The following is a 16,801-nucleotide window of genomic DNA, read 5'->3' on the forward strand; positions in this document are numbered from 1 at the left end:
GTTCGACGTGGCCATATCAGAGGCATCAGACGTAAACCTTCTACGGTTGTGTCGATGTACGACCAGGAACAACTACTGACACAGTCGCCGCCACAATCACATGTGACAAGACTATTTAATTTTGGTAATTGTTTCAAATGTTGGTAATTGTTGGTTTAGTAATAGTTTCAAATTTTTGTAATTGTTAGTTTGATAATAGTTTATATATTGGTAATTGTTAGTTTTGTTATACTTTGCTTGTATGTGGAATGTATATTTTGTATATAGAATGTTATAATGCTAGTTTAACTTATAAGACTATGTTGTTTTATTTGTAGTTGGAAATGCTTCAAACAATGTTAAAAGATCCGACATGTAGTGCTGCACTTGAAGATTGGTTTTGTTCGTTGCCACAACGAAATGAAACTGGAGGAAACGAGGAGAGTGATGATGACGAGTAGATAGTTGTAGGATTTTTTTTATGTTTTGTTTGTACAAGTATTTTAGACTAGTATTTTCGATATTTTGTTATATGTTAAATCGGACGAGTAATTTTAAACGGATGTTGTATTAATATTTTGGAATGGAATGATGTAGGATTAGATTAATTAATATCATACCAGTTTTTATACTTTATATATATATATATATATATGAAAACACCAATACCGGCGACGCCTTTAGTGACGACAATTGGTTATTAGCGGCGACGGTGTTATTAGCGGCGACGGTGTTATTAGCGGCGCTACAACAGGCATTAGCGGCGACAGTTTGATTATTAGCGACGAAGCATCAGCGACAGTTTGATTATTAGCGACGAAGCATCAGCGACATGTCGCCGCTAATAGTATTAGCGACGACAAACCCCAGTTTTAGCGACGACGCCTGTCGCAGGTAATACTCTAATTTCTTGTAGTGAAAGTAGATAGCTACGGAAGTAAATAGCTACAGATTTTCTGTAGGTAATCCGTAGCTAATTATTTTTTATTTTAAAAAAAACAGTAAAAAATTATAAAAAAATCCAGTTTTTTATGTCCAAAATATTGAAAAAACTCATTACATTAAACTTATAATAATATTGAAATTCAACTGCAAAACAAATAACATTATAAAAAAACTAATAAACCTAAAAAAGTATCAAATACAAATACATATTACTAATGAACATCGTCTAATAATACACATTAAAAGTGTGAACTACAAATGTTTAAATAAGTGCTTACAAAATAAAATTGAAATTTTTTTGATGGATTACTTGGCAAATTATCGGGTAAGTTGAATCGATAAAGGCTGACAAGGCTGACAAGAAATGCTTAAAAATCTTAACATGACATAGTACCTTATTAACCGGATGACATAATCGAGAACAAAAAATCAACAAAATATGAGTACAAATCTTGATTTTAGGCAACTACATAAATTGATCATTCAATTCATCTTTTATTTTTTGCTACTACTTACGAATAAAAGTGTTAAAATGTGCGGCCACGTGTCAAAGTTCAAAGACAAAAAAATCAACCATAATTGACAAATGTTATGAATCCGACATATTATTATAATCCAAATAATTGAGGTTATATTATTTCCTGAAGATAAAAACTACCAACTGAAATTACATGAATTCGAATCTGTATATGGTATCAAGTCTCATTCCATAGCTAAAAGGTCATGTGAGTAAACTGACAGATAGACAGATTGCTTTTTGGTACCATATGGGCTCATGTCATCTAGGGAAGGTCTTTTGCTACCATAGTTTTGCTTATTCATGACCAAATTAACCTCAAAACCATATAAATATTGTACATTTCTTCAGCTTTTCTTGGGTATTTACCTAATTTACCATCACGATTCATGTTTGACTGCTTGAACAATTGTGTTTTGAGAAGTACAATTCAGTTACCAACATTTATTTTTAGTAGATTCTGCATTTTAAAGTTTTATTAGCCTCACATATCAAAAATGGAATCTTCTTTATAATGCCATATATCATTGTAATTTTGAAGGCATTGAATAAAGAATCCAATGAGATTACATGATTCACAAGATTAGGGTATAACCCTACTTCAACTCTATCTCCTATATGTATATATAGAAACCAATATTATACACCTGTTGTTTCATTTATTTTTTTATCTTAATTTTATTGTCTTTAATCTTGAAGCCCATTGGTTACATAAAATAGTCCCAATATCATATATAGAAGTTTAAGTATCCTATCCACTCCAGTATATGTAATCAAATTGAGCCTGTATATATAAAATAAGCCCTATATGCTTTTAACAAAAATGGTACTAGAAAATTGCTGATTTGCCACTTGGAAAAAAAAATTGTCTTTTCAAAAACCTAACACAATCTTTCTCACTTGACAAAATTTCAGCAAACCATTTTGATATCAACAAGATTCTTTCTTGTTTGGATCTAGTCGTATACTGGCATACTTGTAAATTAACCCACTTTTTTCCATGAATCCCGTGTAACTTGTTTCTTCTTTCTCCCCTTCATGTACTGCATGTCCCTGTTTTGGTGATTTTTGTTAGTGGGTCAATAGTTTTTTAAACATAATGCTGTTGCTTTTTAAACATAATGCTATTAAAAAAATATCTCATTTATACTTTGTATCCATATTTGAGTGAACGACACATAATACTTCCTACACATTCACCGCGCATTATCCAAAATTTGGAATATGAAACAAGAAAAACAAGTAAAAGCACATAGTACATGCAAGAACAAAGAGTTTTGTTACAAAAAAAAGATTAAATTTATTTGGATGAGCAAAATCTTAGTCATTGTGTTCACAGATTCCAAATTGCCAACCAGTGATGTTAGTAACTCAAGGAATTTAATAAATGGGTTTGATTAATAAAGGTAAAAAGGTTTCTTCTCATGATAAGAGAAATGACTACCTAAGAGAACAAAGACATAATAAGAGTTTTGGGAACACCCAAAGGAGTGAAGCTTTTCCACCATGCCCACTGATGATTGTAATTCATTAGACACTAGACAAGAAGAAGATTCGAGCATTGTACACTCCAAAAGAACAAGATTATGAACAATCTATGTACATGTACAATTTAATATAACACAAGATTCTAAACATACACTACATATAATATGGTCCAAAAATACATGTTCTCGTAAACTGCAAGTTAATTATACTTTACATACTAAACTGAGCGCCTTATGTTTTTGCTTAATACACACTTAGGCGATCAATCACTAGAAGCTAAGTTATCTGCCCTAGATGTGCAGAACACTTTTTGAAAATATTGTGCAAAAGTAAATGAAGATATTGACCTTAAAACTTGTTGGGGTTTATATAAAGGTTTATGTTTAAACAAAAACCTAAACTTGGGACTTCGCACGATAGTTTTATGTATGGCCAACCAATGTAATCAATGTTAAAATAATCAATGATTAAAACCTAATCATTTTGATTTGTGATTGCAAGTAGCAATAACCAATTTAGGCATATACGTACTCAAACACCCATAAAGATATCATCCTATAGAATTGTCTTTCAAATGCATATTGTACTTATTTAACTAAAAGATGAAGGACATCTATATTCTCAAGGACAATGTCAAATCTTGTTTGTCTTTTTCATACAAATTCTTTTACAACTTATAGGCCATGAATCATAGTGGGGTTTGGCGTATGGAAAGTGGGCTAGACCACTGAGGAATCTAGATGGAAATTAGAAACAACAAAAGGTAAACACTTCTAAATAATAGCTGGTTTTCTATAGAAACCTGGTGTGCTTATAAAATTATATACACTCCAACTTTGATAACTATCAACTGTATGCAGCACTAACATGTCTGTTAAATCAAAATCATCCAATAACATATGATTTGACTCTTTATTCCCATAGTATAGAGCATGTAAACTATCAAATAAACTATCATAATCAATTATGCCATCTAATTAGACATGCATACAAGCAAGCAAGAACCCGTGTAGCAAAAAATATGTATCTATGAACGACTCAATTATATACTCCATGATCTATTACTAACAAGATACCAGCATTTTAAAGTAGACATCTTTACTTTTAGTTAACTAATGACCATTTTAATAGCGCCCTAATACACTTACTTGATTCAATTTTCTTGCTATCTCGTTTTTGTTAGCTTACTCGTTCTATCATAAGTTCATAACCCTAATTAGGGTTATGATAGAATGACTCAACAAGCATGCTAATGAAAATGAGATAGCAAGAGCATTGAATCAACTAAGTGCATTAGGGTCATTAAAATCGTCATTAGTTAAAAAAAAAAAAAAAAGTAGAGATGTCTACTTTTTAAGTACAATTTTCTCCAACTCAAACCAAACCTAATTATTGACTATTGATGAGTAATTTATATAGTCTAGGCTCTCAAACAAATATAGAGCAATCATCATTGTAACATACCAAGTGTTCAATGAGCTTACAGGCAGCTATATTGTAAGAAGGAATTTTAACAAAATTATACTCCCTTTTTAAATAATTTTGTTATTAAAACCTAAAACTATCATAAGGAGATATTTAAGAAATAGGTCACGGTAAAGTACAAAGTAAAATATATTTGATAAACCCCAAATAAAGTACTTAAAGAAAACATGTACATACTAACCTGAAACTCTTTCTTTGATCTGATGCCTGAGATATATGAAAAGAACGACTTCTTACATATATACTATCGTACTTGAAAATCAAAACCATATCACTGATCTGATCTCTTGTACCTACAAAAAGTTATATACCTCATATATACGGAAAAAACCCTGATATGATGACGAACAAAGCATATCATGCTTACACATTGTTTCACCTCAGAAAAATACTAAAAATGTGAAATCCATCAGATCCAGAAGAGGAATATAATCTAAATCGATAAGAACGACTTTAATAAGGGCAAAAAATCAACTACTCAGAAGATTTATGCCAAAAGTTTAGAAGAACGCGGAATAAACTGGGGGATATCGGAGAGAACTGGAGAACAAAACCCTAAAAATAAAATTTTGAAATTTTTTTGGGGAGGGGAAAAAAGAAACGGTTAAGGCCAAGGGGTGATGAGGAAGCACCTTACATGATTTCAAGAAAATCTTATTTCCTCCTCTCCAACAAAACGTACATATTTTATTATAACGTACAAAAATGAATAAAAAGGAACGATATATAAAAACAAATCAACAAAAACAACATGATGGCGTTTTAATATTAAATGCTTCATATTCATTTTAATAGAATTGTAGTTGTATTTTATGAATATCGTGTGTTTCATCGTACGATTTGAAAAAGATTTGGTATATATCTCATTGTTTATTATTTTATAGGCATTTAACTGTTATGGGATTTTGAACGATGCATGATCTTATTATTATTATTATTTGTAATCATAAAACCTTATTCTCATTAGGCTTAAAGCCCAACACTTGTGCTTGAAATGGACATTAACAGGCCTCTTCACATCTCGTCTCTACATTAACTATTTGTGTTATATATTATGAAATTGCCATTGATATATCTATGTTTCTTAATGACCTCTACATTAATTGTTCGTTCACATCTCGTCTCTACATTAATAGTTTCTGTTATTGTGAAATTGCTACTCAATGATCTTTACTTTTGACTAGAGTCTTATGTTCTAATTACAAATTAAACATCTAAGGTATAAATACACATTTTTGTTATTTTTAATAGCTTTCCATTTTTTTGTGTGTATAAATGTTATAAACCCATACGCCTCATAAATTTATTCAAGTACCACAAGGAAGAGTTAGACACAACGCAATCCAATATATAACTCAGAGTCTTTTAACAACCTCCAAGGTCTTGACAGGATTCCCATTGCCTTGAAAAACTCGTCCAATTCCTGAAGGTAATAAACAGTAAATGGTGATTCGGTGACAAAATGTTAATTAAGAGGGAAGAACACCTAGTATAAGTAAATACACTTTTACACACAAAATTCTATATAACTATCAGCATTTTTACAGAGATTCAATGATACTGTGTTGAGTTTCAAATGAGCAGGCCAACAAACCAAGTGTCAAAAATCAATGGTATTATTAGAAAAAGAGGTTAGCCAAGCATAAATTGAGCTATGAATACTACACGATCATATGATAAATCAAAGATATATAAGCCCAAGGTACATACAAGTTTTGGGTAAACATTTACCACTTTGAGCATTATATAATATGCTTCATTTACTTGATTACGTGGCCATTGTCTAGGCTACCCTATGCACAAACGACATTCATCCAGCATGCATAATTATTCCAAAAATAGGACTATGGAACTAGAGAAAACAAGTAAAAAGAACCATGAATTATGTTACAAACTAAGATAAATTTTATTCAGATGAGCAAAATCTGATGCAACAACCAAACCTAACTACATTTTAGTTGCTTCTTAGCTGATGTTATGCCAGAAACATTAATGTATACTTTTAGTGCCAGTATATGGGAAGTTAAGGTTAAGCTAATAAGTAATTATCACACTGAAAAAGCTCAATTTTGTTCATTCTATATTATACAATTTCAAATTGTGCAACCCAGTAACATTTATGTAAGATTGAAGGAGTAGAAGAAACTTTTCGTAAAGGCTTTCATTTCATGATAAGATAAGGCTATGAGAGAACAAAGGGTAAACATCTGCAAGAGGAATGCAAAGATGAAAGTAATAAGTAATTAATGAAGCTGTTCCAGCCCAGAGACCAACATTTATACAGAGCAAAAGGGATTACAATTGAATAAATATGGAAATTTTTGATAAGCACATCTGTGAAACTGAAACAGCATTGGCAATTGCTAGCATGAACCAAGAAGAAGGATGATGGTGGAAAGGTGTCTATACATTGGAATGTACATGTATATTTTCATGCACATGTACAATAAACATAAACACAATTATTTATGCTTTATTGACTATTATGACAAATAACGAAGACAATATCGATCAGATGGAGCTTTAACCTTTTGAAGAAGCAGATAGTTCATGTTGTTTTAAAGTATGTAAATGTAGTAGCTGTTGTAATTTGGAACTGAAATAGCTTTAGCTAGTGGCATGATCCAAGAAGGATGACGGTGTAAAGGTGTCTATGCATTGGAATGTACATGTATATTTGCATGCACATGTACAATAAACATAAACACAAACACAATTATTTAGCTTGTTGACTTTACAACAAATAAATCAGACAATATGGGTCAGATGGATTTTAACCTTTTATAGAAGCAGACAGTTCATGTTGCTTCAAAGTATGCAAATGTAGTAGATGTTGTAATTTGGAATAATTACCCAATAGTAATCCACATTCCGTTAGACTTCAAAATAAATACAATAAGGGTACAAGCCATGGGTCGGGCTATTCATAATCTAAGGCCTATATATATATATATATATATATATATATATATATATATATATATATATATATATATTCCCCTACATTTTGAAGATGGGATATTGGCTGAAAATTGACCATTAAAACTGGACCGAAAATCCATAATGAGTCAAAAGAGGACTTTGGTAAAGATGTCAGCATACTACAATGATGATTGAACAAGAAGAACATGAAGTGACTAATTTGTCACGAACAAAGTGAATATCAATCTCATTCCCCGATGATAAAGAAAATTTGCAAAGAGATAACCATCACCTAAGTGATGTTTATTTTTTGTCTACAGATCTTCTTGATCTCTTCTGTCTGCGGTCTGCGCCACACAGACCATGCGCAAACATCAGGCTTCGCAGACTGTTTGTTTTTGAAGACTGCAGACCTAAAATGGTTTGCGTGTTCTTTTCTTGACGCAGATACAGACCAGCGTCTTCAAACCTCTTCATAGATCTTCTAGCTAAAAAAACATATCTTTGTTTTTTTTTTTTAACTTAGATTTATTCTAACTTTATCTATGATAAACAATTTGAAATAAGAAAAGTTACAATACTTAAAGAAAAAAAGGTTTGATGACACAATTATGACTTTTGTGATAAATTTATAAAGAGAAATCTACAGAAAAGTCCCAAACTTTTGGGAAAAGTTTCAATAAAGTCCTAAAGTGTTTTTTTGAACTGACTAGTCCCGATTATTTAACATTTTGCCCAAATTAACAAAAAAGTCTTTTTTTATATATTTGAACAACAAATGACAGAATATGTGATTTTTCTCAAAATAATAGGACTTTTCTGTTAAAAAATTTTTTTAAGACTTTTTTGAAACTTTTCCCAAAAGTTTGAGACTTTTCTGTAGATTTCTCATTTATAAATAAAGATTTAATTACAATAATGGTTGTTGGAGCTGTTTATATAGATATGAAAAAATCTTAATATTGTCTTATATTTTTTATGCCAAATTTTATAAAATATTATTTAATGCAATATTATTAATTTCTTGGGAAAAATATTTATGCTCAGTTCTTAATTGATTTACTTGAAAAAGTAAAATGAAAATTTTGAAATTTTTTATTTAAAATCAAAGTTTATTTCCATCCATTTTATGTGTTAAATTCTTTTATTCATAATTATAACGTTTATGTATAACTTTGCGACAAACGTTTGTTGTTTTTTGTCAAATATATACATTAATTCGTACAATTTTATTTTCACTTCTTATATAATAATACATAAAAATTGATCTACATTTGTTAATTATCCCTAATCACAATGTTTAGGTATAACTTTGCAACCGAAATTTGTTGGTTTTTATGTAATATATGTTAATTCGTACAAATTTTTTCACTTTTTATACAATAATTCATAAAAGTTTATCTACATTTGTTAATTATCTATAATAAAGTCATAAAGTTACTAAAAACTTTTTTAAGTTTTTTATTTTTTTTATTTTTTAAATCAGTTTAATTAAATTTTAGTTGATTGTAGTAGTCTGCAGATGTTAAAAAAACAAACAGACTTCTTTTTTCAGACTGCAGATGTTTGGTCCACCTCATCTACTGCAGAGGTCTGCAGATGTGGTCCGCAGACTACATACATTTTACCTCAGAAAAAACAAACAACACCTTACATTGTCACATTACACAATGGTGGTTTAGCAACCGAATATAGTGATCAAGAAGAAGATTTCGAGGCTAACATGTCTAAGCAACAACATTGGGAACTCATGATACTCAACTTCCACACAAGAATACGAGAGCGTGGGTTGTTGCTTAGAAAGGTTATTGCCAAGCTAAAAAATAATAAATAATAATAGAAAAAACAAAAAGAAAGGTAGAAGTAAAGTGACACATGGAAGGGCATCCCAAAGCACCATAAGAGTAGGCTATTAGACTAATAGTCCGGGAGGAAGAATTTTGTGGACCAATATCCAAAGTGGGTCGCGTAGGTAGAGACAAATCTGCTTAAGAGCTCTAAAGTGAGGCTCCCACAGATCATGCACATAGATACAAATCTGTTAAACGACATATAGAAGATCTAACCTGGTAAAAGGTTGATATTGGAGGGTCTCAACAATACCACGATTCAAAGTGAGATCTAAAGGGACATCGAGTGCCAAGTTTGACCATTGTGTCAAATAAGAGCAAGATTTCAATTATCCATAAGAGCAAGATTTCAATTACCCGGTCTCTAAGCATTCAATTTGCTATAACTAATCTCAAGCCATTAAACCACTTCATATGGATTTATACACTCTACAATTTGTTTTAATCATATTATGTTCCTATTATAGTGTCAAGTAAGAGCAAGATTTCAATTATCCATATGAGCTAGATCAAGGGTATTAAATGCATCTATGGATCTAGCTCATATGGATAATTGAAATCTTGCTCTTACTTGACCCTATAATAGGAACATAATATGATTAAAACAAATTGTAGAGTGTATAAATCCATATGAAGTGGTTTAATGGCTTGAGATTAGTTATAGCAAATTGAATGCTTAGAGACCGGGTAATATAATGAAGCGTTGTTGTTGAATAGATAGTAAAAACGATATCATCCACATAAAGGAGAAAAGAAACTGATGGGCCATGATGATAGATAAATAGAGATGATATACATCATAATGTTCAAACCCAAGATGATTTCAGTAGTGAACAAATCGATCAAACTACGCATAAGGGGCTTGCTTAAGTCCATAAAGAGATTTGCAAAGAAGGTACAAAAATTCAAGCTACATTGCATCCACAAACCTAGGCATATGGGGCTTGCTTAAGCCCATAGAGAGATTTGCAAAGAAGGTACACATATTCAAGCTACATACATTGCATCCACAAAGCTAGGTGGTTAATGCATATGCACAATCTCACATAGGTCCTCATGAAAAAAAAATAACAAAATAAAATAAAATAAAATAATTCTCAACGTTCACGTAGTGAATCGGCCACTGACAAAAGAAAACAAGACTAACAACATTGTGAATGGTGGCCGGTTGTGAAACCTAGCTAAAAGTCTCATAACAATAAATGTTCGTTCTTGACTCTTCCTACTAGCAATCAAACAAGCCTTGTAGCGATCAAAAGAACCATTGTCACAAAGTTTCTTTTTAAAAATCCAAATAGCCTCGATAATGTTGACATATGAGGGCCAAGAAACAAGTATCCAAGTACCATTAGTAATAAGAGAATTATATTCATCAATCGAGACTTTTCATCAATTATGATCATCAAGAGCATGCAAGTGACCAAAGGGCCTTTGGCCTAGCAGTACCAAGGAGTTCGAAAGGCATCCCTCCCTTAAGGGGTTGAGGGTTCAAGTCCCGTTGTGGATAATAAAATAGTTTAGGAGTAGATTTAGTGGGTGTGTGTGTTAGCCGTTAAACAAAAGAGCTTGCAAGTGGCATTGAGGAGTTGAAGAGGGGGCTTGTATGTAAGGGTTGAGGCGTCGCGTTGTATGAAGTTTTGAATGCCAAGTTTTGATTGGGTAAACATTGGGTTGAGGCATTACGTCATCTCTAAACATATTTATGAGGTTGTCCAAAATCGAAATTGTAGATATGCCCTTCTTCAAAATCATCGTCAATGGGACGTTCAAGGCGACCAAGATATCCAAAGCTTATGCAATGAGTTTCAAAAAGCTACTAACATGCATCATAATTAAGCTCATCGAGACCAAAGGTCGATGGGATGAAGGCTTTGATATTTGTTATCCCAAATGGTTTTTAGGGGTTGGCGTCCATGTAAAGCAATTAGGGCCAAAAAGTGAGAGTTGAATGTGTCAGATTAAGGAAGGGATAGGAGAGAGGTTAAGAAAATGATGACTCTAATACCATGTAATTTGGAATAATCATTCAAAATTGATACATTCCAGGAAGAAAGATATAGGCAAGGATTAAGCAATGGATATGAGAGAGGTTAAGTTAAAGATCGCTTAAATACCATGTAATTTGGCATAATTATCCAAAAGTTATACAACTTCAGTTAATCTTTAGACTAAAGACAACATGGGCATGGGCAATGGGTCGGGCTATACAAAACCCAAGTAAGGTCTAAGAGTACATAAATATATACATTAATATATGTGGGATAGATAAGATGCATAGACTTACAAATCCCCTGGTGTATTATGAAGGATGTTTAAATTTGCACAGTAAGAATGATTATTTTAGTATTGTAACTTCAAGTGTTCATATAATTTTTAGGCAACCTACTTCTGCTTATCAAAGGGTAGTGTTGCATACTATTATTTTACTCTTATATATATATATATATATATATATATATATATATATATATATATATATATATATATATATATATATATATATATATATCCTCGAATAATCAAGATTTGTCAAACATTTTAAACTATTTAGATAATTATTACAAGTTGAATTAAGAGAAGCAATATATATTGAACCAGATATTAATTCTTATTATTCTTAGTTGATTATCTACTTCCTACTATTCAAAAGCACATCCAAACATCACCAAGTGTTTAGAAAGATAAGTGGTGAAGAATGGAACAATAAGATGGTATGTCATTTACAAAAGTAAATTTCATTAAACTAATATAACTATCGACATTTTAGTTCTCACATGATCATATAAAATATGTTGCTTATGCATGTATTAATTCATACTTAGGCGATCAAGTAACAACTAGAAGTGAACTTATGCTCACATGTGAAGAACTTTTAGAACATTGTGGAAAAGCAATAAAAGATGATCTTTCATTGGCTTGATATCAAGATTTATGTTTAAGACAAACCTAAACTAGAACTTCCTTATGTTATTTTATATAAAGCCAACATAAATTCAATGTACTCAACAATTCAAAACCATAATAATTTCTCCAAAATACTCGTAGCTAATTATATTATTTGTGATTGCAACTCACAATAATTAATTTAAGTATGTATTTAACACCCTTAAACATTAGATAATATGGTCGCTTAGATAAGTGTTTTGTTATTTCCATGAACTACAATTCTGAACCTATGTGTAATTAAGATGTAATCCTTAGAAAATATACATGTTTTAATGGATAATGTAGATACTTTCTAAAAGATGAATGGCCACACCTATATTCTCGAGGACCATCTCACTCGTTTTCTAGAATTTACAAACCTGAATGCAAAATGCATGTTCTCAATCAGATTTTTTTAACAGCAAGCATTGCATTGGAACCAATAGCAAGCAGCTAGCTAGTGCAAAGAAAACAACAAATTATATGTTATCAACAGCTTCAATTAGGTTCTTAAGCCAATTTGTCCAACAAACATTCGACCTATGGAAAACCAACAAAAAAGAATATAAATTTTATTGCATGTTCTTGATCAGATATGATCATATGATTTTTATTGTCCCTACAAAGAAGACACAACTACCAAGATGTGCTAATCAGATAATATTAAGTCCCATATGACAACTATTGATTATGTGCAACACTAACACACCTGCTAAACAAAAATAACCAAATAACATGTGATTTGTCTCTTTGTTCCTAAACTTTATTGCCAGCAGTAGTAGCATAACTAGACAAGTGAGTAGTAAGAGAATTTGTGAGTTTCCTAGTTTCTTGAACATGTAATATTTTCATATAGAAATATATGACACATTCTAATTAAAGCACAAACATGTATTCATCAACAACTCACCTAGCAGACAATTTGTATCTATGGATGACTTGATTATAGAATTCATGATCCATGACTACCAAGATACTAACCAACACAAACTTTCTACACAAATCAATGATCATAGTAACACACGAAGTGGTTAAAAAGCATTAACGGATATCATGATAGGCACCAATATGTGTAAACTAAATTGTTGCTAAAACCTAAAAACCACTCCAGGGAGATGGTTAAGAAAAAGTAGAAAGTTGAATATATTTTATGAACCCCAAATCAACTGCTTAAGAAAACATGTACAAACTATCTAACCTGAAAAAATTTCTTTGATTTGATGCCTCTCTGAGAAGGAAAAGACTTCACCATATCTGCTTACATACTATCTTACCTGAAAATCAAAACCAATATCGAATATATGTACATACAACACAGTGATCTCTCTTTATCTGTGTATTTCCAGTGTGTGTACCTACAAAAAATTACGAAAAAAACCCTGATGAGAGATGCATAACCACATCGTGCTTACACAATTAATATTTCACCTTTTCTCAAAAATATACTATATAAAAGTGAAATCCATCAGATCCATAGGAGAAATAGGATCTAAAATCGATAAGAATGAGATTAAGGGAGAAAAAATCAAATACTCAGCCATGATTTAAGCCAAAAATTAGAAGAACGCATAAGAAAGTACGGGGATGGGAGGAGGAAACCCTAAAATGGAAAATTTAATTTTTTTTGGGAAAGAGAATAAAAGAAACGGTTAAAGTGTACTTAAGACAATAACAATAATGATTAATAAGGAATGACGAGGAAGTACCTTGCTAATGATTTTAAGAAAATCTCATTTCGTCCTCTCCGTCATCAAAAAGTACAGGTTTGTAGAACTCCCAAGTCGAATATATATTATTATAATGTAAATAATCAGTAAGAAAGAACAACAGTTAGAAACAAATTATATAAATAACCAATCAATCATAAATAGTATAAATTTTGCAATAGGAAAAGAACCTGCAGATGGGTATATATGATCCGATCTATCTTGTACGTATTGTTCTTGATCTTATAGATCTTGCCATTCTGAAACTATTTAATGTTGCAAGAAGCCAAGAAAAAGATATTTTGTAGAGAAACAGGGATAAGAACAATATTAAAGAATGTGGATGTGTAGGTGTGGTGTAACTATAGTCATCAGAAAGTTGCAGCTTTTTCCGAGTGTTTTTGATAGATAGATATATATCACAGTAGCCAGGTGTCCATCTTTTCTGCACCTTCAACAGTTTTCCATGCTTTCCCAGTTCCCATTAACATGAAAAAATACATAAAATAAGCAAAACCCATATGATACCATTCTGTAACATAAACAACACATAGAACAGAAGACATATGGAAGGAGAAAGAAGTAAAGGGAGGCTGACAGCAAGAGAAGTGAGCACACGCATAAGTCCAATATAGTCTCTCTATACAATTGCCTCTGCGTGTGCTCACTCTCTTCTGTCAGATTTCAACCAAACTCCATCTTTTCTCCCCAGTACTTGTTTGCAGCAAGAACACGATAATCATGAAATAAAGTAAACAACTTTTGCAAAATCATTTCTTGATTGAAACACAATTAGTTACAGCCTCCTATTGTATCTTTCAATCATGGTTGACTTAATTGTGTTATACATGGAATATAGAAAGATAAACCGAGACACGAAAATCTTCCATTTTATAGAAGAAAGATGACGAATCTGCTTTGTGGTTGCGTTCTTAACTCCACCCCACCACACCACCGCCATGTTTATCTTCTCCACTAGTTGCTTGTCGTTTATGCCCGTATCATGATTAATCAAGATATCATGTGGTGGGGGAGCAAGATTAACGAATGAAACATCATCTTGATTTGTTTTCGATTTAAACTCAAGATTACCTAAACAGATGCTTAGAAAAGAGATTGGGAACAAGGGATTGGTGTTGTCGAGAGGGTATTGGTAGAATTAGGGTAGAATGAAAACGTGGAAGAAGGTGATTGGGTCGGGAGGATGGCGGAGGAAATGGGATCAAACTGAGTACACCACAGTAACTGTAGGCCATACATGTGGTGGGTCCCGGGTCCCGGCATCTGTGCTGTCGCCGGGAAGTTGGACTTTGAAGTATTGCTAAATATTCCATCAATCGAGGAAGACCGCATTTTGGGCTACACCCCATCCATTGATATTCTGTGGGGAAAATACATTCGCACCCCATAATCCATATAAGTAAGGGCTGTTTGTTTACCTTAAGAGGCAATGTCTTAAAATTTCAGGTTCATAGCGTTTGTTTGTGTATTAATTTTTATCTTTTAAAAATAAAAACGCCTCTTATTTTTTCAGATAGAAAAGCAAGTCTGAAAAATAAAAACAAGGCGTGTCTCTATTTTGCCCTAAAGATCGACCGCCTCTTTTCTTTTCTTCCCTTCGGCTCTGCTTGCTTCACATCTCTTCTCTTCAGCACCTAGTAGCGACGACGCCACTGAAGACGCCAACGACGACGCCAGCAGCGCTGTCTTCCTCCTTAAACTGGCCTCATTGTTTCTTCCTTATGTTCAGCCAAGTCGACAGCAGCCAGCAGGTATTTTTTCAGTTTTTTCCTTCTGTTTCTTCCTTCTTTCCCTTCGAATTCATTGGTCTCTTTGTTTTTCTTCCTTCTTTCTCCTCAAAGTTGAAAATCAAAAAACGAAATTGATATGCCATATTTTCTGATTTGTTCAATCAGATTCAATATTTGATGTTATGTTATATTTTGATGTTATATGCTTGATTATGATGTTATATGCCCAATTGTGATGTTATGCTATATTTTGATGTTATATGCTTGATTATGATGTTATATGTCCAATTTTGATGTTATATGATCGATTATGATGTTATATCCTCAATTTTGATGTTCATTCTTGATGTTATGTTTGATTTTTTCTACTCATATATTTATGTTTAATATTTTTATGTTTGAGTACTATGCTGAAATGTTGTTCCTGACAAGTTTTGTTCTTGATGTTATCATGAAATATCCATTAGTTTTGTTGAATTGTGTATTTCTTTTTTCTACTCATATATTGTGTATTTCTTTGTATTGCTTAAATTGTTGTTGATATGTGTATTTGCAATGCTTAAGTTGTTGCTAAAACATACATTTTTTTTGTTGAATTGATCAAAGAAATGGGAGAAAAGAAGGATAGGATTAGTTGGAAGGTTGAAGGTGTAGAGAAAACATTTCTAGAAGCTTGTTTACGTGAAGTTACGGTCAATGGACGGGAATGGAGTAGTTTGAAAGCACTACCTTGGTGGAATGTAGCTGAAACATTAATATTTATGGATTTGGATTTGTGTTTAATTTTGATTTATGCTAAATTTGGATTTTATATGGTGTTTATATTTTTTTAATACGTATTTAAGAAATTTATTAGGTTATTTTCTAAACAAACAATTGAATTCAATAAAAAATAAAACAGAAGGGTAAAATGGTCATTTTAATAATTCAACACAACAATTCAGAGGTCCCAACCAAACAGCATGTTCAACATTCAGCTCTTAAAATTTCAGACCCTCTTAGAAATTCAGATCTCTTAAAAATTCAGATCTTAAAAATTCAGATCCTGCCAAACAGCCCCTAATTTATTATTCGAACAGCCGCTCGGCTCATATATCTTGTCTTGGCCGATGAACGACGGGGAAATTGGGAAGAAGACGAGGAGCGTAGATGGCGTCGCATGTTAAATGGATGCATTCATAATTAAACTATGTTATAACCCGTGTAAACCATGGACGGTATATATAAAATGTT

General features: G+C 32.0%; 2 long non-coding RNA genes across 4 annotated transcripts; one reads left to right on the forward strand and one right to left on the reverse strand.

Annotated features, from left to right (window-relative positions):
* Positions 1-2,148: 2,148 nt before the first annotated feature.
* LOC145129276 (uncharacterized) lies at positions 2,149-14,985 on the reverse strand. 3 transcript variants are annotated; one of them, XR_013717429.1, is made up of 5 exons: positions 13,818-14,985; positions 13,310-13,466; positions 4,782-5,837; positions 4,596-4,707; positions 2,149-2,494 (listed from the first exon to the last, which is right to left on the reverse strand). It is a non-coding gene; the product is annotated as an uncharacterized LOC145129276 (long non-coding RNA). The 3 variants fall into 3 exon arrangements; XR_013717430.1 differs by having other exon boundaries at positions 4,794-5,837; positions 13,818-14,984; XR_013717431.1 differs by having other exon boundaries at positions 5,788-5,837; positions 13,818-14,909.
* Positions 14,986-15,164: 179 nt separating this feature from the next.
* On the forward strand, positions 15,165-16,323 carry LOC145129277 (uncharacterized). Its single transcript, XR_013717432.1, has 3 exons — positions 15,165-15,237; positions 15,352-15,589; positions 16,175-16,323. It is a non-coding gene; the product is annotated as an uncharacterized LOC145129277 (long non-coding RNA).
* Positions 16,324-16,801: the final 478 nt, after the last annotated feature.

The sequence above is a fragment of the Lactuca virosa genome, chromosome 8, assembly GCF_052849685.1.
Source record: "Lactuca virosa cultivar CGN04683 chromosome 8, Lactuca_virosa_CGN04683_v6, whole genome shotgun sequence".
In the NCBI taxonomy this organism is placed as follows: Eukaryota; Viridiplantae; Streptophyta; class Magnoliopsida; order Asterales; family Asteraceae; genus Lactuca; species Lactuca virosa.